Source organism: Trichechus manatus, unplaced genomic scaffold (genome assembly GCF_000243295.1).
Source record: "Trichechus manatus latirostris isolate Lorelei unplaced genomic scaffold, TriManLat1.0 scaffold00278, whole genome shotgun sequence".
Taxonomy (NCBI): domain Eukaryota; kingdom Metazoa; phylum Chordata; class Mammalia; order Sirenia; family Trichechidae; genus Trichechus; species Trichechus manatus.
The window spans coordinates 1,591,513-1,615,928 of record NW_004444214.1 but is presented as its reverse complement, the minus strand read 5'-3'; the positions used below and the strand labels follow the sequence as shown (position 1 = coordinate 1,615,928).

General features: G+C 38.5%; 1 protein-coding gene and 1 pseudogene across 1 annotated transcript in view; one reads left to right on the top strand and one right to left on the bottom strand.

Annotated features, from left to right (window-relative positions):
* DOK6 (docking protein 6) overlaps positions 1-24,416 on the top strand; it is a 442,414-nt gene that overhangs the window by 379,363 nt on the left and 38,635 nt on the right. The window lies entirely within an intron of this gene.
* On the bottom strand, positions 21,988-22,994 carry LOC105756942 (RNA-binding motif protein, X chromosome-like; annotated as a pseudogene).

Genomic DNA, 24,416 nt, shown 5'->3' with positions numbered 1-24,416 from the left:
ACCAATGGTTTTAAAGGAAGAAGTCCAAGCTGCACTGAAGGCACTGGTGAAAAACAAGGCTCCAGGAATTGACAGAATGCTAATTGAGATGTTTCAACAAATTGCCAAAGAAATTTGGAAGACAGCAACCTAGCCAACCAACTAGAAGAGATATATATTCGTGCCCATTTCAAAAAAGGTGATCCAGCTGAATGTGGATATTATCAAACAATATCATTAATACTACACGTAAGTAAAATTTTGATGAAGATAACTCAAAAATGGTTGCAGCAACACATCAACCAGGAACTGCCAGAAATTCAAGCCAGATTCAGAAGAAGAGGTGAAAGGAGGGATATCATTGCTGATGTCTGATGGATCCTGGCCGAAAGAATAGCATACCGGTGTTTTGTTTTGTTTTATTAAATATGCAGAGGCATTTGACTGTATGAATCATAACACATTGTGGATAACATTGTGAAGAATGAGAATTCCAGAACACTTAATTGTGCTTATGCAGAACCTGTACCTAGACCAAGAGGCAATCATTCGAACAGAACAAGGGACTACCGCATGGTTTAAAATCAGGAAAGGTGTGCGTCAGGGTTGTATCCTTTCACAATACTTATTCAATCTGTATGCTGAGCAAATAATCCGAGAAGCTGGACTATATGAAGAATGCAGCATCAGGATTGGAGGAGGACTCATTAACAACCTGCGTTATGCAGATGACACAACCTTGCTTGCTGAAAATGAAGAGGACTTGAAGCACTTACAGATGAAGATCAAGGACTACAGTCTTCAGTATGGATTATACCTCAGCATAAAGAAAACAAAAATCTTCACAACTGGACCAATACGCAACATTATCACAAGTGCAGAAAATATTGAAGTTGTCAAGGATTTCATTTTACTGAATCCACAATCACGCCCACGGAAGCAGCAGTCAAGAAATCAAACAACGTATCGCATTGGGCAAATCTGCTGCGAAAGACCTCATTAAAAGTATTAAAAAGCAAAGATGTCATTTTTGAGGACTAAGGTGTGCCTGACCCAAGCCATGGTATTTTCAGTCACCTCATAAGCATGAGAAAGCTGCAAATGAATAAGACCGAAGAAGAATCGATGCCTTTGAATTACTGTATTGGACTGCCAGAAGAATGAACAAATCTATTTTGGAAGAAGTACAGCCAGAATGCTCCTTAGAAGCAAGGATGGTGAGACTTTGTCTCACATACTTTGGACATGTTATCAGGAAGGACCAGTCCCTGGAGAAGGACGTCATGCTTGGTGAAGTAGAGGGTCAGCAAAAAGGAGGAAGACCCTCAAGGTGATGGACTGACACAGTGGCTTTAACAGTGGGCTCAAACACAGCAACAATTGTGAGGATGGCACAGGACCAGACAATGTTTCATTCTGTTGTGCTATACATGGGGTCACTATGAATCTGAACCGACTCAATGGCTCCTAAGAAGAGCAAGCTACATGTGAGTACTGAGCACTAGAGATGTGCAAACTGAGATGTGCTGTAAGTGTAACATACACACTGGACTTAAAAATTTAGTCTGAAAAATGTATACTATTTCATTAATTTTTTATACTGATTACATGTTGAAATGGGATATTTGATATGTTGCATAAATCAAAAGTAGTTCCATCCCTTTCTTCTTAGACACTTTTAATGTGACTTCTAGTAAGTTTAAGATTACATGTGTGGCTCATACTGTTTCTGTTGGACAGCCCTGCTCTAGAAGAAACCAGGTGCTGATGACCTTGAGTGACCAGATCCACTAACCTCAAATTCTACCCCACCTCTGTACTCACTAGTGACATGTGTCAAGATATTATTTTTTAAGTCACTTTGGGTTTGTAAAATTAAAAGCATCCAAACCAATACACTAACATTTTATATTTAAGTACTTGATTTATTTGATAACTATGAAAGCCTGTAATAAATTTTTCTTTTAACATGTTATGATTTCCAGCTAATATTTCAAATTATTCTTAAACATATTGACTATTTCTCCAGTACAGCTAGATGGTGCCCGCCTACCACCACTGACTGCTCTGACCAGGATCACAACAGAGGGTTCTGGACAGAGATGGAGAAGGATGTAGAACAAAATTTTAACACACTAAAAAAAGACCAGACTTACTGGCCTGAAAGAGACTGGAGAAACCCTGAGAGTATGGCCCCCAGACACCCTTTTAGCTCAGTGGTGAAGTCACTTCCAAGGTTTACCATTCAGCCGGGGATTGGACAGCCCCATAAAACAAAACGGGACTAATGAGGCACAGCAGTCCAGGGACAAGGACTAGAAGGCAGAAGGGAACAGGAAAGCTGGTGATAGGGAACCCAAGGTTGAGTAAGGACAGTGTTGACATGTAGTGGGGTTGTTAACCATTGTCATAGGGCGACATGTATACTAACTATTTAATGAGAAACTATTTTGTTCTGTAAACCTTCATCTGAAGTGAGAATAGCAGCACAACTGGAAGAACGTAATCAATGTGACTGAACTGTGCATGTAGAAATTTTTGAAATGGTGTATCTTTGGCTATGTGTATTTTCACCAAAAGAAAAGAAAAAGGTCGAGAAGGGAGAGGGTTGACATGTCATGAGGTTGTTAACTAATGTCATAAAACAATATGTGTACTGACTGTTTAATGAGAAACTATTTGTTCTGTAAACCTTCACCTGAAGTACAATTTTAAAAAAACTGACTATTTCAAATACATAGAATTCTAATATAATTATGATTCTAAACTTTTGTTTAAAAAAAATCAAATGTTCAGCAAGTGATGTTGGAAAAAAAAGTTATTTCTAGCCTTTTGTTATCATTACCATCGTACAAGATACCCGCCCAAGAATCTTATAACAGATTACAAGTTAATTTTTGCTATAAAAAATGACAAGTGTCTGTAAGCATAACAAAATACATACTCTGAAGTAAAAATTTCATGATTCTTAGACATGACATATGGTCTTATCTTTGATTGGAATAATTAGCTTTGCCCTAGACAAAACACTACAAATTTCTTAGGGGGTTATTTTTTTCATCTGGAAAGAAACTATTATCAGAACATTACAATGTCAAAAGAGCATACTTCATTGTATTAATTTAATGTGGAATATTATGATACACTTGTAGTGTATTGTGCAAGTAAAATTGTGATTTGTATCCACAACATTACATAAAATTAAGTGAAATTGGTTATCAGTCATCACATTATATTGACCATTCTACACTTCACTACTTCTTTTTCTGTCCAAAAACCATTTATTAGTAAACTTAATTGAATCTGTAAGTTCTTCTTCAGCACCTATTAAATATGTCAAGACAGTTATCCCTTAGGGGGGAAAAAGGTCTGTTTCCCTATCTTGGTTTTCTAGAGCTGCTAAACAGAAATACCACAAGTGGGTGGCCTTAACGAGAAATCTATGTTCTCACAGCTTAGGAGGCTGTAAGTCTGAATTCAGAGCACTGGCTCTAGGGGAGTGCTGTATCTGTCGGTGCTGGGGGAAGATCCTTGTCTCTTTAGCTTCTGTTCCCAGGTTCCTTGGCCATCTTCATCTGATGTGGCATCTATTTTCTGGCATTGGTGCTTGCTTGCTTCTTTGCCTAATCTGCTCCTTTTACATCTCAAAAATGATCAGCTTAAGATATACCCTACACTGATATGGACTTATTAACATAACAAAGAAAACCCTATACCCATGTCTACATGGATGAGGGTTAGGATTCCAACACATTATTTTGGGACGGTACAATTCAACCCATAACATTCCCCAAGATCGATAACTCTTAAATAAGATTTTCAGATAGTGTTTGAGAAAGATTAATGAGAAATTCATCAGATTTTCCATTTTCATGGTCATGTATCATTGCTCTCAAAAAAATGCAAGAAAAATTGACTTCATTCTTTCTTTTGTATCATTATAAATCCCAACGTCAAAGAGACTGTTGATCAGCCATGCTCATGCTGAAAACGCAGTTCAATCCTGATTCTGTAAACACTGCGGCAAAACTTTAAACTGAAAAATATAGTCTCATTTACTGACAACCATTAAAGAGTACTCAGTGTCCTTTCAATTCGAAGGCAAATGACAGGCTTTGATGACTTGCTTTTCCCATGATCGCTGTCATTGGGCGTACTGCAACTCACAAGTGCTTCCCTTTCCCAGAACTTACGTGTGTCATGGCAGCCCAACCTTCAACAACGGTTTGCTGATAGATTAAACAGGAGAGGGTTATCTGTTTAGAAATGGAAACTAAAAAGATCATTTGGATGATGTCTTATGAAGTATTTCATTCATCAAACTTGGAATTTGAGATGCAGTTGTGCAATTATGCATTTTGATACAACAAAAACTTTTTATACATTGGGCATTGAAATTCTGCTAGTTCTGTTTTGCCCACTCAGCATATGACTTTGGCTGAAATTTGCAGTCTAAGGCAGTTGAGGCAGCAGGGGGTTTCTCAGGGAGCAGTGAGATTATGAGGGACAAAACCAAAGGAGCAAGATGGATTGTAGAGGAAATGGGAGAGGCAACACTCTTGAAGTCAGTTGAGAGGATCGTATTTCCAAGGTCATGCAACTGCTGAAGTACAATTTTCATTGTTCTCATAGGGCAACTTAGGGTTGTGAAAGGGAATGAGGATCCCCATTCTTGAGCCCACACTGAGAGCAAATTAGAATGACCTCTGAAGAAGAAACAAGGGAAATGGGATATAAGGTAGCCCACCTCATGTTGGTGCCTGTACCTCCAGCCCCCCCAAAAGCAGAGTGGTATTAGAAACCTAAGAGGTCAGATGGTCTTAAATCATAGGTTGTTCCTGCTTTTACTCACAAGTAAGAACTCTTCTACTCTGACAAATGGGGTCTCTGTGAGTCAAAGTTGACAGCACCTAACAACAAGAACAACTCTTTTAAATTGCCCTAAATTTTATTCCTGATCATTTAGAATGTTCTGAAATGCAGCAGATATAAGGGAGTTTGATTTCAGGGTGTAGGTAAAAATAAAAACAAAAAACCTGTTGCCATCCAGTCAGTTCCGACTCATAGCACCCTACCTACAGGACAGAGTAGAACTGAGCCACATAGGGTTTCCAAAGCTGTAATCTTGGCAGAAGCAGACTGCCACATCTTTCTCCCAAGGAGCGGCTGGTGGGTTCGAACTGCCAACCTTTCAGTTAGCAGCCTAGTAGTACTTAACCACCACACCACGAAGCTCTTAACCGCTGCCCCACCAGGGTTCCAGGGTATAGCTAGCTAAGTGAAAATCTTTAAATTTATAGTTTAGACAGCACTTAAAAATCACATCAGGACATGGCAAAGGGGGACTGGAAACCCTTAGAGCAATGGGACAAGAACACAGGTCAAAGTTATCTGTACCTTTGCTGACTTGTTTAGACACCAAGCTAAAGATTTCAGCATGTTTGCTTTTGTTTGTTATCAGTTATGTTCTTTTAGGTATCTGTTTAATAGCTAAAGTATTCATGTAAGGAAAGGAAAAATACTTACATTTTAAAATAATGGTTTCCTCATGCTTGAAAAACTAAATCAGAACCTGTCGCTGAGAAAATCTAAACAGACATTGATTTAGGACTAAATCTATAATCCAAGGCCTATATTTGAAGAAACCAACCAAAGTAGGTAATAATAATCTAGCAAAAAGCATCTTAAGGTGCAAAAATGGTGTGCAAAAGTATCTTCACAATATTTCAGACTGAAATGTGTTGATCTTAAAAATTATATTTGACACAAGTATATTTCATTTCTTAAACAGACTATTTGCCCTTTATTTTATAAGTCTGAACCTTTTGATAAGCCACTGAGAAATATTTAATGCTGTATTTGAAAACAAAGTGTTGTCCCTAAGGCATCTTGTATATTCTTCCTTTAGCTCATGTATCATGATGCTATGATAAGATGTTTTCAAGATTTCTTCTCCTCATTGGACGGTGAATTCTTGAGAGCAATGCCTGTTTCTGATTCCCCTTGGTATTTCCAATATTTAGTAAAGAAAAAAGAAATTCCAACTCATAGTGACCCTATAGGACTGAGTAAAATTGCCCCATACAGTTTCCAAGAATCAGCTGGTGGATTCGAACCGTCGACCACTTGGTTAGCAGCCGAATGCTTAACCTTTTGGTTAGAAACCATAACTTACTGTAGCTCTCAACCACTGTGGCACCAGGGCTCCAGTATTTAGTATAGTGTCTGATATATTGGAAACACAAAAGGCATTTGTTAAGTAAATGCATGAATTTAGGATCTTTAATATGCCAGTTATTTGAAAAACATTTATTTGACTCATTTTTGGAGACTTTTCAAAATTTCACAGAATAATTTTTGTTCTTGTATCTTTGGCAGGTAGCTAGAAATTTAGGCAGTTAAGTACCAGCCCTGTGTTTTAATCAGCCAAAAACCATATCACTCTACAGAAAAATCTTAATAAAAATCTGTCTCTCTTTCACCACAGAATTCATTTTTAAAATAAACTAACTGTGGATATATCTTTCTGGATTCAGCTAATTCTGTTTTAGTGAAGACAGGCTGAGTAATACCAGCCCTGGCAATGGTTAAGAGGTTGGCTGCTAACCAAAAGGTTGACAGTTTGAATCCACCAGCTACTCCTTGGAAACCCTACGGGGCAGTTCTACTCTGTCCTATAGGGTCGCTATGAGTCAGAAATGACTCGACGGCAGTGGGTTTGGTTTTTGGTTTTCTGTTCTTTGGCTAGGGTGTTAGTTTATTTGTAAGGGTCACTTACAGCTAAACCTAATTGCTATCTGGAATACAATCTTCAATATAAATAGTGGACGGTTTTATGAAAAAGGAGACTGATATATATTATAAATAGCTATAATGTGAAATCATTCACAGTAAGTGATGGGGAGGATTTGAGTGGTGAGGTAAGTTAATTCATTTCCCAGATAACCTGAACACAATAGAATCTTGTATGATGACCTTTCACTTCCTGCTAGTGTCAAGCATCCATTTCCTTACCTTCCTTTGGCATGCCATTCATAGTTCCAAAAGTACTCACAAATCAGCAGATTAGCCGAGTTCTTGCAACAGCTGCAAGTGGCGTCTGAGAACTATTTTGTGCTATTATCAGTAAACTACTGAGACGTGCACAATAATTACATTCAGTAAACTTTAATACTTTGCTGATGTTCAGTCTTACAAGAACCATGTTGTTGTTGTTAGGTGCTGTCGAGTCGGTTCCGACTCATAGCGACCCCGTGTACAACAGAACGAAACACTGCCTGGCCCTGCGCCATCCTTTCAATCATTGCTTTGTTTGAGCCCACTGTTGCAGCCACTGTATCAATCTATCTCTTTAGGGGTCTTCCTCTTTTTCGTGGACATTCTACTTTACCAAGCATGATGTCCTTCTCCAGGGACTGGTCGCTCCTGATAACATGTCCAAAGTATGTGAAATGTAAGTCTTGTCATCCTTGGAACCACACATATACATATATTAAGTTGAATCATGTGACTACCATTTTTGTAAGTCAAAAATGGTTAAATGTCAGCAATTTCAGACGATTCAACCTCATTAGAAAACTACACAGATCTTAACTGTACAACTGGATGAATTTTATCCATCTGAAAATACCTGTACAGCCAGCACCAAGATGAGTACTTTTTCTGTCATAATGATGTATCTTTGTCAAGCAGGCAAATAGAAGATGTTTTCTTTTACCATCTGTTAGTTAGCTTGATTTATAACATTTAAATATTTAGACAGGTGGGACATGGACCTCCTTTCATGTTCTTGCCCTGGGCCCTCTAAAATGTTAGGGTGGCCCTGTCTCCTCACACATCCACTTCCCTGAGGGGGAGGGAAAATAGAGTATTTGTATGAAGAGGAAGGATCGTGGGGATTATCGCGCTGGTTTTCCTTCTGTCAGGGCTACAGTTTGAGCTGCGTGTTGCCACCCAGCGTCTGAAGTCACATGTTTTAGACACTGTGTCCAGCTTTTTAGTTGTTTTTAATAGAAAGGTAAATCCAGTCCATTCCTGGTTATTCCATCATAGCCAGAAGTGGAAGTCTAGGATACACTCGTAAACCACCTCAAACTGAGATGTGGCCCTAGATGATACAGGATCTCTTTTCAAATTTTTCTGCTCAGGAAACCGTAAGAGCAGAACAGAAGGAATATGGGCCCTACAGGGTCTGTGGCAAAACCCAAATCAGCCCAGCAGAAGAGCCAAATATCTTTAAAGTCTTATCTTAAAAAGTTACAGGTAATCTGTATTCAACTCTGTGCTCTATCCATGTGTATTTTAGACTAAGTACATTTAACCATTGGGGCTAAACTTTCTGAGGGTATCCATTACCCTGTTCTAGTTTATTGATTTAATGGATACTTACCAGCCATAAACTGTATTATTTCTGAAGAAGTTGCTGAGTCTCCAGGCACCTCTAAGACATTTTGAAACCCTCTAATGGCATAGCTCTCCCAGAGCCACTCATGGGACAAGGATTTTAAACAGAAGAGGACCCTGGTCTGAAAGCCTCAAGTCTCAGAATACCAATACATTGTCTGTCAGTTCAAGAGGAGCCCTGGTGGTGCAGTGGTTAAGTGCTGCTAACTGTAAGGTCAGTAGTTTCAAACCCACCAGCTGCTCTGTGGGACAAAGATGTGACAGCGTGCTTCCGTAAAGATTACAGCTTTGGAAACTCTATGGGGCAGCCCTACTCTGTCTTATAGAGTCTCTGTGAGTCGGAATCCACTCATCAGAATGGGTTTGGTTTTAGTTTTGTCTTAGCAGTTCTGTTTTCTCCACTCCAGAGTACTAACAGGTTTATGGACTAGACGAGGGTAATCTGGGTCTATCCTAGATTGAACTGGGTGCCTTGACAGTCTCCACACAGAGTAGGTTAAACACTCAGCAAGGTACCAGAACTGGCTTACCACTAGTTGTATGTGCCAATCTCATCCGTATCTCAGGATCGTCCAGAAATCTCCTAATCTCTCCTCTCACTCAGCTAACTGATCTGTGTAGTTCACAGTCACAGAGTAATGACTGACTGCCTACTGAACGTAGTCATGGTTTATAACTACAGTTAGGCTCCTTATAATGAGAAGGAAATCAGTCGGCTCTAATTTGCATTACAATGGAGAATCCAAGGGCCGAATGGAAGTTTCCAATGTTATGTAACAAATAAAAATTAAGGAGTAGGTGGATATTCCAACATCAAAGTAATGGTTAAGCATATGATCCATTTAAACTTGGCACTTCACAAACAGCTGGTAGAGCTATCCAAGGGGTCCTAACTGATCATTTGGAACCCTGGCAAAAGCAGTTGGCATAAAGACAATATGCAATAGTATAATCAAAATGTGCAAATTGGAATCATAATGCCTCTTAAATGTACCCACGTTAGTAACAGAATCACTACCAGGTAATGAAGTCTGACTACTTGATCAGAAAGAGCTGTCTCATTTACTTCTTTAATACGCCCCAATTTGTAAATCAGGAGCATAAAAGACTGGTTCAGCTGCCCTGTGTTTTCACTTTTAGCTAGGCTAACTCATGAAATCAGGGAAATGTTTTCCTATGGATAATGAAGTACAGAAATAATGTGGCTCATCATAATACAATAGAGTATATCACATCAACTCATTTTAATAAGGATGGCATTCAGTAAACATTTCCTTAAAAAGTAAAATTAGTGACATTTATTGTATTCTTTAAAGATAAATTATTAGTTTTGATATTACTTTAAAAAAATTGTTAAATAAAATAGCTAAGAACATATATTTGGTTTACAGATGTAAACATAAAAGTCCAAGTATATATGACAGTTGTTAGAAATGAAGTTGGTGAAGTTTTCTCTTCTTGAATTCTGAATCCACCACCCAATTGGATGGCAACTAACAATTCTGAATACCCTCTTTGACTAAAGTGGTTAGTACTTATCTATGTACTTTATATAAATTCTTAAATATTTGTCAAATATTATATTTATATATGCATGTGCACACACACGTAAATATAAATCATCTGACTTTACAAGTAAACTATGCATCTCTTAATGGACTCTTTTTTACTTTTGTTCCATTTTGTTCCTTCCATCACAAAAAAAGCTTACATTATTTTGGTACAGCCCTCTAAAGTTTCACAAAGCAGTTATACTCTAAATAAAGTGGATGTGTGACCATTTTACTTGGTCAGGTGTGTGTGAGAGAGAGAAAGAGAGAGAGACAGAGGGTAAGAGAGAGAGAGCATGTTAATATAATTCCAATCAAAAACAAAGTGAAACTAACTTGTCATTTCTGTATCTTGTAATAACTAACCAAAAGATATGAAATCACTGCTTTTATTTTAGCAGTACACATGCATTTTTGGTAGTGGTGATGGAGGTATGACTGAATGCATGGAACGGTTGGTGTTGCCAAAAATAACATGAAATAAGAACTTTTTATGAACATACTATATTTTTACGCAAATAACGCACGCCTTCTACATTTGTTTGCCAACTGTGCCTTCCCCCTTCCCCTGAGGTATTTTCATAAACGCTGCCATGCCAATTTTTTTTTACATGTTGCTGTTTACATTTGTTTGCCAATCACACCCTCCCCACCTCACCCCCCCCCCCCACACACACAGGGTATTTAAGTGTGCTGTGCTGATTTTTTTTTTTTACATTTTTTGCTAAAAAAAAAAATTGGCATAACGGCATTTACGAAAGTACTTCCTGGGAGGGAGGGCATGGTTGGCAAACAAACACAGAAAGTGCACATTATTTGCATGAAAATAGGGTATACTTTGGCAATATGTCTTTTTCCAAAATTTTTATCGATGTACTAATCATATTCAACCTAGTTTAAATAGTTTCAGAATCTAGTTTTGGCTAGTCACAAAGATTTGAGCTGGAACTATGTGAATCTCATTAAAATTTTAAACACTTTTTGTTGTTGACTTGAATACTCAGCAGATGTTCTGCCACTAAGTTCCCTATAGGAAGTGAAGCACATTAGGAGAGGGTGCAGTATGAGTCTGAGGAGATACTGCACTATTGCTAAGATGCAAAGACCCTTCTGGTCCCCTAGAACTTCACATGCATGTGATTGCAAAGACACTGTTGTGTTGTTAGGTACCATCAAGTTGATTTCGACTCATAGTGCCCCCATGTGACAGAGTAGAACTTCCCCATAGGGTTCTGTCTTGGAAGAAGTACTGCCAGAATGCTTCCTAGAAGCAAGGATGGTGAGACTTTGTCTTACTTACTTTGGACATGTTATCAGGAGGGACCAGCCCCTAGAGAAGGACATCATGCTTGGTAAAGTAGAGGCTCAGGAAAAAAAAAGGAAGACCTTCAACAAGATGGATTGACACAGTGGCTGCAACACCAGGCTGAGACATAGCAAGAGTTGTGAGGATCGCACGGGACCAGTCAGCATTTCATTCTGTTGTGCGTAGGGTTGCTATGAGTCAGAACCAACTTGAAGTACCTAACAACAATGTTAACAGGAGCAGATCACCAGGCATTTCTTCTGTGCAGCCTTTGGGTGGCTTTGAACCACCAACCTTTCATTTAGCAGCAGAGGACTTAACTGTTGTGCCACCAGGGTTCCTTGCAAAGGCTCTGCTGACTTCCTTTTGGTATTGCAGCAGAGTAAAAAAATCAATGTCCTCTGAGTTAAACAAGGGGTATGGGTCCTGTTATCTGTGACCAGAGATTTATATTCTATAGAAGAATCTTATCAAAAGGAGGAAAATACAGAACAGAATTTGAAATTCTCATAGAATCCAGATTTTCTGGAACCATGGAGGCTGGATGAACCCCTGAAACTATTGCCCTGAGATAATCTTCAAACCTTTAACCAAAAATAGCTCCTGAAGTCTTAAAACTAACCAATAGTTTAGCTTAACTAGTAAAAAATGTCTGCCTTGAGCATTGTGCTCTTTTAAGAACCATCTGTGGGATGAAATTGACAGCAACTCAAAAGATTAGATAGCAACCTTAGGGGGTAGTGAGTTTATGTTAATGGAGAAGAACAAGTCAGAAAAGGAGGGTGAGAATGGTTACTCACCTGGAAGAACCTAATCAATGTCACTGAATTGTACATGTACAAACAGTTGAATCAGTGTATGTTTTGTTGTGTATATTCTCAACAACAAATTTAAAACAAAATAAAAATATGTCAAACATATTTATAATTTGGTTCTCTATTGACCAATATGCACAGTGTCTTAGTCATCTACTGCTGCTAAAACAGAAATACCACAAGCGGATGGCTTTAACAAAGAGAAGTTTATTTCCTCACAGGCTTTAAGTCCAAATTCAGGGTGTCAGCTTCAGGGGAAGGCTTCTCTCTCCTTCGACTCTAGAGGAAGGTCCTTGTCATCAATCTTCCCCTGGACTAGGAGTTTCTCCACACAGAGACCCTGGGTCCAAAGGATGCACTTTGCTCCTGGCGCTGCTTTCTTAATGGTATGAGGTCCCCCACTCTCTGCTTGCTTCCCTTTCCTTTTATCTCTTGTAAGATAAAAGGTGGTGCAGACCACACCCCAGGGAAACTCCCTTTACAGTGGATCAGGGATGTGACCAGAGCAAAGGTGTTAACATCCCACTCTAATCCTCTTTAACCACAGGCAGAGGTTATGATTTATAACACATAGGAAAATCACAAAATGGAGGACAACCACACAATACTGGGAATCATGGCCTAACCAAGTTGACACATATTTTGGGGGGATACAATTCAATCCATGACATATGAGTTCCTGATAACAGTTTGGATAAGCAATTGTCAAGAACATTTTCATTACATGCCTCCTGCAATATCCTTGGTGCATACTCTCTGAGAACAACCACTTCTTCTCTGCCCCCTCCCTCGTTTGCCCCAGAGTGGCTCCCGTGTACCTCTTACTGAGAGGCCATTCTGAACGCCTTTGTGTTTTGATGGCCTACTAGCACAGCAGTAATGCAGTATCCCATCATGTGTCAGTGAGGTCCCATCCTCATTTCTAGCCTCTTAGATGAGTCCACTACTATTCAGTTGTAAGTAACTCTATTGAACATGCAAATACATTTCAACTGGGTTTCTGCAAAGTGTCCACTTTTTGTAGTTTTCCAAGGTAAGCACTAACTCCCTAGCATAGGTAGTTCTATGTCATTAGCCAAAGAGAAAGTAACTATATGGAAAATGAATGCCTATTTTCTAACCCTGAGTTACTCTCTAAATATGTACTTCTACAAAAACTTTTTTATAAGATATCTGAAATAAGTAATATAGTCTACTTTAACACCTGGAGTAAATTATTCCAACTAAGTTACATTTTCTGATGACTATAATTAATTCATGTACCAAAATTATGATTCATTTTTAACTATTTGAGTGGAAAATTACTCTACAACCTGAAAAACATCCGTGTCTTCTTATAGTGTATTATGATATAATTTGTATTTAGGATAAATGGTCATCATTTTGAATATAAATTATACCATACAGTTAAAAGGATTTATATGTTTTGCACATTTGGGGTCTCCTCCATGAGAGCTGGTTTATTTTTTGCTGCTAAGACATTGTGATGCAGTAGAAGTTACCCTTCCTTCACCTTTCTGTTCAGTGTGCTTTCCTTAACCCAAACACCCCCACTTTCTCTTTTAATGTATGCTCCAGTCTGCTGCAATCTGGGAAATCAGAAAGCCAAACATGTTTAAACCCTTTGTGAGAACCCCTGAGGGCCAATGCAATGAGAAGTTGGAGTATTACTTAGTGTTTAGCAAGTTTAAATTCTGTTCTGTATATGCAGTGATCTTGGTCCCCTTAACCTTGTATTCTTGCTTGTGTGTACAACGGGGGCATAGCATGCGTCTCTCCTTGGATTAACTGATCTATTCCCCCTGTGCTATATGCCTTCTGCTCCTACTACCACACAGCCCACCCCACATCTTCCTATGGTTAACTAAAGAGAGAGACCAGGGACGGAAGGTCTAAACATGAGGTGGTAACTTCCACTCTAGCCAATCAGGACTCTCAGAGAGGTTCACCAGCTCTGTTAAACAGCTTATATCCTATGAAGTGATCATTTAATTCCTTATTTCGCCCAGAAGAAAATTGTAGATTTTGTTTCATCTATCACTCATGCATCCTTAGACTCCAAGAATTTTTCATTAAGACTTTAAATCTGGAAATTTATTTAAACATAATTTTAGATAACACATTCTATCCACAGGGTTAAGGTATGATGGGTCTTCAGTAAAAGCATAACCACTTTAAATAATTTTCAAAATGTGTCAGTCAAGGAAATTATTATTACTATTTCCAATAGCTAGATATTTTCCATAATTGATTTTAATGTTTTTTCACCTAAATGTATTATAAGACAAAAAAAGTTTTAGTATAACTAAGATCAACCAAACCATAAATTCATTGAAGAAATGTCTTCACCCAAATCTTTCATTGTTGGAAATTTGATAGCAGACTCAAAACTCATCCTTTTATTGAATGAAATCCATTTACTGAATGAACTCCTTTCCCCAAAGAATTTCCACACCCAATCCATTACTTCCTCAACTGGAATTAATATGAAAGGATCCCATGTGTAAATATATACTCATGTATTTACACACACATAGACATGTACAATGTATATATGTACATATATATATACACATATAAGAGCCCTGGTGGCACAACAGTTAAGTGCTTGGCTGCTAACCTCAAGGTCAGCGGTTCAAACCCACCAGTGGTTCCGAGGGAGAAAGAATGGGCAGTCTGCTTCCATAAAGATTACAGCCAAGACAACAGCATGGGACAGTTCTACTCTATCATATGGGGATGCTGTGAGGGGAAATCGATTCAACAGCACCTAGCAACAACATACACACACACACATATAACTCCTATTGTTTGGAGGATTTTATTGAGAGAAAAGGTAGAGCATCAAAATATTGCTTTTTTTGTAATAATTTTTTGCTTATAAAATTCAGTGTTGCCTCTTTTGTAAATGAGGTGGTACTCCGGCATTAGGAATAGTGATAATGTGTCATACAGACTGAGTTTTAAATTCAGAGATTTCAGGACAGATATGTTAAATAACTTGAGTAACAGTGTACTTTTGGCCACTACATGTATTATATCCCCTTGACAGAATCGTCATCACAGTGTGATATGGAGAGCATTATTCTGGGTGTCGGGATACCTGTGTTCTGTCATTAACCTCTTGCACAGACTTAGACAAGTCGATTACCCTCTCTGGGCTGTAGAGTTCTCATGTAAAACACATTCCAAATAGCTAAGGTCATTTAAGCTCCAGTACGTTTGTTGTCGTTGTGTGCCATCGAACTGGTTTGGGTTCATAGCGACTGTATAGGACAGAGTAGAACTGCCCACTAGGGTTTCCTAAGCTGTAATCTTTACGGGAGAAGATAGCCAGGTCTTTTTTCCTGTGCTTAGCCCCTCAGTTTTCCTCATTCAGACTATGTGTTACAATGATTGTAGAAATCCTTAGTCTCTTAAAATGTGATAAAGATTATGAGAATATTTCTATACAGCTAATAATTTATATTTAGAACGAGACAGTGTGTAAAAGACAGTTTGCAAGATTTAATAGTGATTGATTGGATGATAGTGTGACCCAGTTGCCAGAGAAAGCAGAAATACAGAAGACAAAATCTTGGAACAGCACTGCTCAATTTATCACAAGTATTTACTTAGTTCTGACTGTGTGCCAGGTACGCAGCCAGGGCCTTGGAATTGACAGCGTTCGTTCATGATACAAACTGAGTCCCTTCATGACAGCCTGCTTGGGAATTTTATCCATTCGTCTGGCAGGATAAATAGAGCGTTTTGCTGCCCTGGAAGTAAAGGTCTTTAACAAAAAGCATTACCTGCTTTTAACCACCTCCTGACAAGAAAGAAGGGGATCCCTGGTGGCACAGTGGTTAAGCACTTGGCTGCAAACCCAAAGGTCAGTGATTTGAACCCACCAGCTGCTCCATGGGAGAATGATGTGACAGTCTGCTTCCATAAAGATCACAGCCTTGAAAACCATATAGGGCGGCTCTTCTCTGTCCTGTAGGGTCACTATGAGTTGGAATCCCCTCGACGGCAATAGGTTTGGTAACAAGTAGGAAAGAGGAGAGAAGCAACTCCAGTTATCTGTCCAGGCTTATTTTTCCTCGGAGCAATAAGACTGCGAAAAACAGCCCTTGACCGTTCAGGAAAGAGCCAGCCACCAGACTGTGAACTGCATCACCCTGCAGCAGGGCTCGGGGTGCTTCTAGAAAGAGCTTTCTGCCTGAGTGTGTCTTTTGGAGAGAGAAATGAAATGTCACAGCAATTATCTGGGCAGTGGACAGTGCAAGGAAAGCTGGCTGTGGCCAGAGTCCCAATTAAAGGATTAGACAGAGATGGCTCCCAGCAACCCACTCTATCACTTGGAGATGAAGCTAGTAACTGTAGGATGGGAGGCATGAGAAGAATTCAAAAGAAAGGTACACAAAGAGGACGGCTTGCTCAGTACGAATGCTTTTGGATCCATTTCACAAAACAGCTTCTCTAATCCCTGAGTCTGCTGTTCCACATGACAAAAGATTGTCACGGAGAATTTGTCAGGGGTGATATTAGCACAGTGCCCTCCTTGCTCATCTCAGTTCTTTTTAATTTCTTATAAATATACTTAAGTCTAACTGTGGATCTGGAAAAGTGACAGCAGTCTCTGTTGGCTTTCACCTGTTCATCAGCCTTCTAAGAACAAGGCCGATCTGTCTCTGATGGTACTTTGTCAGTTTGAAAAGTCGGCCCAGTATTGACATCAAAAACAAAAAAAACAGGTTGCCATCAAGTTGATTGCAATTCATAGTGACCCTATAGGACAGAGCAGAATTGCCCCATAGAGTTTCTAAGGAGCAGCTGGTGGATTTGAACTGCTGACCTTTTTTTCTGGTTAACAGCCGAGCTCTTAACCACTGTGCCACCAGGGCTCCAATATTAACACATATATCCTTAAAAAATAGTGTGCTATGCATAATTCATGATCCAAATCAACTTCAAAAGAGACCGATGTTGCTCCTTGTCTTAGTTTCTTAGTGCTACTGTGATATAAAAACCCCAAGGGGTGGCTTTAAAGAACATAAATTTATTTTCTCACAGTTTGGAAGGCCAAAAGTCAAAATTCAGGGTGTGACTCTAGGACGGTGTCCCTCACTGTCTATTTCAGCTTCTAGAAGCTGCTGGCAATCCTTGGCATTCTGGGATTTGTAGATGCATTTGTCTCTGTAGTCTGTCTTCCTCTTCCCCTGTATGTGTCTGTGTCTATTCTGGTCTTTTTATAACTCAGAAGTGATTAGGTTTAGGATCTACCACCCCAACACTGGTATGGCCTTATTAACATAACAAAAGAAAACCCCTATCTCCAAACAGGACAACATTCACAGGTAAAAGGGCCAGAAATTCAACACATATTTTGGGGAGAAATAATCCAATCCATAACATTCCTAAAATAAAGTTTATAGAAGGACTAAAGTCATTGGCCACTTCTTGAAATTCTCCCTCATGAATGAATTTTAGGAGGTGTACATGTCAAATTAGAGAATGACAGCTAATCCAGAGAGAGAAGACACAGTCAGGATCCCGTACTGCCAAGCCAGCCACAGACTCAGGAACAATGGCTTATGGCTTATCCTCATTTCCTTGTTGAGTATCCTAGCGTACTTCAGCTATGTCATGTTCTGTAACTGCCCCTGAGGATGGTGACCTGAGCAGAGACTACAGTTTGAATTAAAAGTGTCATGACTTCGTGTGAATTATGTTTAGTAAGTTTCTTGAAAACAGCTAATCTTTAATGACCTGACTCAGTGAGGCTATGATGACTAATCTTTTTGGAAATTGCACCTGTCGATTCAATAATTTCAAAAAGATTAATCTGTTATTTCCAATTCTTAATTTATCTCCTGAAGGACATGATTGCCTGTATTTATCAAGAAATAATTATAACCAATGATTTATGCCTGCACAAAAATCTGTTCCACATGATGGCAATTGTCACCTAGTGAAAGGACAGAGACACAGGATTTTAAAATTATTTGTTGGCCTGGCTCTGGCACAATTCTTCTAAGATTCTTGAGAAAAGAGTTGTATCATTTTTATGGGAAATGACCTGCCACCATCATATAGCCAGATAATTTTACCCAGTGAAAATGCATCTTGAATCTTAAAAATACAAAACAGCCAGGAAAGTGAATATCATTGCTTGTTTACTTTCTTTTTTTTTAAACTTTCTCCATTTATCTGAAAACGATTTACCACATGCTAGATAAACTCTATCTCATTTACTGAATTGCCTCTGAAAAGTAGTTTTATTTTCATTTAGGAAACCTGTAAAGTTGTTAGAACATTGCCTCAGGATGTTCACATCTTGAAATGACATTAACCTTTACATTCCGCCTTAATGTATAAGAGTGTTTTGTAAACATAAAAGATGTAGGAATCTTCTATTTTGTTAGTGCTAAAAAGAAGCTCAAATTTTAAATATACCAACTTTTTAAAAAAAATGTACAGAATAAACTGGATATAAGTCACTGTTATTGAAAAATTCTGCAGAGTTTATCTTCTCCTTCCTCCACTAAGATTTTCTCACTCACTGATTCCTCCCATCTGGTCATGATTTCTCGCTTTTTGAACTGCCATAACATTTTTTTTTCCTTACATGACACTTACTACTTTCTAGCTGGTATTACAAATAATACTGCATGGAGTTTATTCTCTCCTAATAGTTAGAATATCTTTTTCCTTTCTTACAGTGCCTATGGCTAAGCCTTATAGTCATTTCTTGTTTTTGTTCATTCTTTAAGCAAAGGTTAAGGCACTAGTAAGCTAGAAAAGCATGGTTGTTGCCTCTATGCTATGATCCTCTTTTAATAAAAGGATTCTTGGTTCAGTTTTCATTTACAGCTTATACTCTGAAGTTTTACATAGATTCATATAATAGGCAAACTTGACTTTTTTCTGTACAATTTATTCATAAATGGTTCAATGGTTCAATTTTTCTGTCTAATTTTTATTGAACTATAAGTTACGTACAATAAAATGCATAGGTCTTAAATTTCAGATCTTTTGAGTTTTAAAAGTACATCCTTCTAACCACCATCTAAAACAAGATATAGAATATTTCCATCGCTTCATAAAACTTACTTGTGTCTCTTTCCATTGAAATTCTGTAGAAGTCCTCCCAAACAGTTTTCTCATTTCTAGCACCATATAATCTTTTAGCCTGTCCATAGACTTCTGTAAAGGGAATCAGACTGTGTATATATATTATTTTCTGTCTGGCTTCTTTCACTCAACAGGTTTTTTAGTTTTATTTATATTGTGTTGGTTAGTACTTTCTTTGTATAACTGAATATTATTCTATTGTATGAATATATCAATTTTTTAATCCTGTCTCTTACTGTTCATCATTTGGATTGTTCCCAGTTTTCATCACCATGACTAAGGCTGCTACAAACAATCTGATACAAATCTTTTAGTGTATGTATGTTTTCGGTCCATAATTTGAGAGGAATTGATGGGTTGTAAGTTGGATGCATTCTTAATTTTATAATAAACAGCCAGACTTCATCATTTTAACACTCCCACCAGCCATGTATGAGAGTTCCAGTAGCTCCGTTTCTTCTTTAACATTTGTTACTTCAGTCTTTTCAATTTTAGCCACTCAAATGGAAGTGTAGTTCATCTGTTCTACATGTTGCCAGTGTTTGGTATTTTGAGACTTACTAGTTTTAGCAATTCTAGTGGGTGTGTTATTGTATCTCATTTTGTTTCCATTTATGTTGGCGTCTTAGGCTGGGTTCTCTAGAGAAGCAAAACCAGTAAAGCGTATAAATATCTAGATAGAAAGTTTTATATAAAGGAAATGGCTCACATGGTTGTAGAGGCTGGAATATCCCAAATCAGGGATCAGGCTGGAGGCTTCTCCTGATTCACGTAGCCACTGGAGCTGGCAAACCCAAGATCAGCAAGTCAGACAGCAGAGCTCTGGCTCATAGCTTTGAAGACCGACAGATCCAAAGATCGCAGCCAAGACAGCAGGTAAGCTGCTAGCTTCAGTCCCAAGAACTGGAGGTCAAACAAGCAGGAGCCAGCTGCAGAATCCAGTGCAAGCAAAAGCCCAGGAGCCTTGCCAGAAAGTCCACTTATATCCGATGCAGGCCACACTCCCAAGAAAACTCCCTTTCAACTGACTGGCTACTCACAGCAGATCCCATCGTGGAGGTGAATACGTTATGTCAAATCTCATTATGGAAGTGATCATATCATCATACAGCTGCCAAACTACATCATAACTGCCAAACCACTGAGAATCATGGCCCATCCAAGTTGACACAAAACCTTAATGATCACAGTTAGCCTGAGGAATAATGATGTTGGACACTTTTCCAGGTGCCCAGTAGCCATCGTCTGTCTAGTTCTAAAGTATCTGTTTAAGTCTGTTGCTCTTTTTTTAACTGGGTTTTTGGTCTTGTTATTTTTGTTTTATAGGAGTTCTTTATATTTTCTAAATACAAGTTGTCAATATATGCATTGCAATTATTTCCATTGCTGTGGCATGCCTTCTTAATAGTGTCTTTAGGGGAGAACTTTTTTAATTTTTTTAATTTTGAAGAAGTCCAATTTTGTGTTTGTTTTTCTTTTTATGGTTTGTACTTTATTAAGTCCTCTCTAAGAAAAATTTACTTACCCCAAGAACACAAAGAAATTCTCCTATATTGTAGAAAATGTGTCAACCTTTTACATGCAGATCTATGATTCCCGCAAATTGATTTTTTGTTGTTGTTGTTTTGGCCAAGCTTTTTATTTTGTATTCTGTAGTTGTTTAATACACACTTAAATAGTCTTACTGGGGGAGTGGGAGAGGGGAGATTCTTGTAGATTTCCAAGAAAATGTCAGAAAGACAAAATATGCCCAGCATTACCCATTTGCCTTTTTGGGTTTACTGGGTTAATAGCACTTTCCTTATGTAAGCATCTGATCTCAGGTTTTCCACACTGAGATTTCAGTTTGAAGACACTGTGACATCCTAAGAGTAACAAACCCAAGCACCTTCTAATATCTAGCTTGCTTATATAGGTAGAATGATTCATCTCTCCATTTTAGATGACTAGATGTTTGTGGAAGATCTTAGTATGTATTACTTGCCTCATTTACTTGGAAGAATCAAATAGGAAGTGGCCTTTAGGGACACTTAGAGAATTACAGCACTAGTACACAAGTCAAGTCTTACACATTTAACGTTTGCTTGTTGACAGCCATGTCATAAAATCAAATTAAATATGTTTTACTTTTTACCTCACAAGAACATAAAAATTATGGATGAGAACTTAACAGGAAAGTTTTTTAAAGTAACACAATTTTTCCTTTTAGTAGTCCTTGGGTACCCATACCTATTACCATCAAGTTGATTCTGACTCATAGCAACCCTATAGGACAGAGTAGAACTGCCCCGTAGGGTTTCTAAGGCTGTAATCTTTATGGAAGCAGACTGCCACATCTTTCTCCTACAGAGTGGCAGTTGGGTTTGGGTTTTAACCACTGAACTTTAGATTAGCAGCCAAATGCTTAACCACTGTACCACCAGGGCTTCTTTGGTAGTTATGACAGAATAGGTTCCACTTTGTTTGTTTGAAGAGGTATTTTGGTCCAAAGTTTTGTTTGTTTTTATTATCTGCCTCTGCCTCCCCCTCTATCAGATCAGCTTCCTCTAACAACCACCACCACCTCTTGGTGCTCCAGGGCTTGAACTGCTATAGGAATCATGTGGGTAGGGTATGCCCTTTCCATAAAAGGGGAAAGCCCTCTTTCTTTTCTGCCAACCCGATCATGGACACTTGAGTAGAGATCACTTTCGCTGCTCGAGTAACTGTCTCGACGGCCACCACGTCTGTCATGGGAGCTTCTGTAATAGTCATAGTGACTGCTTCCACCATAAGATGGCAGAGAGCCTCGTATAGGTGGGGCATTACATGAGTTACCTTAACTCTCATAGGAATCTATGTAGAAACCTCTACTTGGATGATCTAAATTGTCACAGTCACAACCACCATCATCTTTCTCTCTATACCCTCTGGATGGATAGTCATCACGTGAACTGGAATCACCACAACCATGATATGTATCTCTTGGGTAATCTCTGCTTTAATAGCTGTCTTTAGTAAAATATCCATTATCTTTTGAGGACAAATAAACATCTCTAGGAGAGGGCAGGGGTTCCCTTCGTGGTGTGCCTCCGTAACTATCTCTTCCACATAGTACAGGAGCTCTTCCTCCAATTCCACTGCTGCTGTGAACCAGTCCTGAGGGGGCAGATCTGTTAGGGGGTCCTCTTTTTACTGAAAGTGGTTCCCTGGAAGAACTCATGTTAAAGTTCCTGGAATAGCTACCATCATCCATGTGGTCCCCACGTGAAGACTGTGTCCTGGTTTTTCTGCTTCCTCCTCTTCCACGTCTAAGACCTCTCAGAGGGCCTCTGCTTCTTAGAGGCAGAGGGGTTCCACATCTACCACTTTCAAAGGTTGGTTTAGTGGCTTGCTTCACTTTGATGGTTTTTCCATCTCAGGAGTTCCCATTCATATCTCTGGCTGCATCTTTGGCATCTGCTAGACTTTCAAAGGTGACAAAAGCAAATCCTCTAGATTTGTTGGTTTCACGGTATTTCGTCAAGGGCATTTCCACAATTCATCCATGTTTGCCAAATACTGCCTCAAGGGCTTCTCATTTGTTTCCGTGTTGAGCCCACCAATGAAGAGCTTTCCCAGATGATCGGCTTCAACCATTTTCCCCTCAGGTGAGTGTTAGAGAGATGATGACCTTTTCAAGCTCCTGTGAGCTCACAGATAGGTGCTTCCTAGCAACTCAGCACAAGGGCCATTTGCTGGGGCCAAGGACGGAAGGGGACAGCCGCTAGCACTACTGCTCAACTTCAAATACATTTTTGTATATGTAATGAAGTAGGAATAGAGGCTCATTTATTTCCTCCATAGGGATATTTAGTTGTTCCAACACAGTTTGTTTTTTAAAAAAAACAAAACAAACTTATTTCCCCCATTGATATGAATTGGCAACTTAGTGAAAATCACTTGATATATTTTGGCTATAGCTGGGTGAGGACAAGATTTAGACAACCAAAATGACTAAGATGAAAGTAACATAATGACTGTTGGTGAGCAGCAAATGTACAGCTACTTGTTTAAAAAAAAAAAAAAAAAAGATAAATGAGAGTTAAAAAGGATAAAATATATAATGGCAGCTTGATTTGACGATATAGATATAGTACAAGCATTCTTTAAATAGGTGGAAATAAGCATAAAATATACAAAAAAAGTTTGTATCTATTTTCAGTAACAACTGGTGGTAGTATTGTTAGTATTATTATTCTTAGACTTTTGTATGTGTAATGTAGGCTTATGAATAATTATAGAATATTCTAATTCTGTTATCTCTGGTGTCCTTGACAACCAAGATTCATGATGTGGAAGAAAGGAGATACAGATTAAATATAGAAAAATTTATAGTCACAAATTTGAATTGGAAATATCTGTATGAAGTTATGGAGCCCTGGTGGTGCAGTGGATGAGAATTACGGTGAACTACGGCTACTAATCAAAAGGTTGGCAGTTTGAATCCACCAGTTGCTCCTGGGAAACCCTATGGGGCAGTTCTGCTCTGTCCTATAGGGTCACTGTGAGTTGGAATTGACTCAATAGCAACGGATTTGGTTTGGTTTTTGGTATGAAGATATAAAAGAGGTTTCTTTTTTCCTTAAGATATAGAGATAAATAAATTTTCACATATACTAATCTATTCATACTTATATTTTATTTCCCATGAAAAGAAACCAGAGATTTTTGAAAACATCTAATGCCAGCTATGTACAACATGAGCCTGAACATCTTGACACAGAAAATGGCAAGGAAGCTATCTAAAATTATTAGTGTCATGTCAGAGGACCAATGGAGAAAGAATTACCACTAGCTAAAGATTGGTCAGTTTGAGACACAATAAGATTGTAATGGATTGAAACTCATCAAATACATTTAAATCAAGGAGTTCATAGTTATATTAGTAAGACAAAACTGTCACTTTTACAGGGTAACGGGGACAATTTATTATCTTGGAAACCATGTAAATCAGTTATCTTGCCTTTCCTATATGGACTGAGCCACTGGGAAACCAAACAGTAGAGCAGGTGAAGCATCTCTTCATAAATATATCCAAGGTAATGAATGAAAAAAAAAAGAAGATAAAATTAAGAACATTACCATGTTCAACACCAGTAATAGAGTAGGCATTATCAGCTGATAACATCAAAGAAGTAAAACCCAGACACACTGTGCCCCTGATCAAAGAACCCAGAACTGCAGTCTTGACAAAGGGATCCACCCTGAATCCAAGCAAGTCTCTAT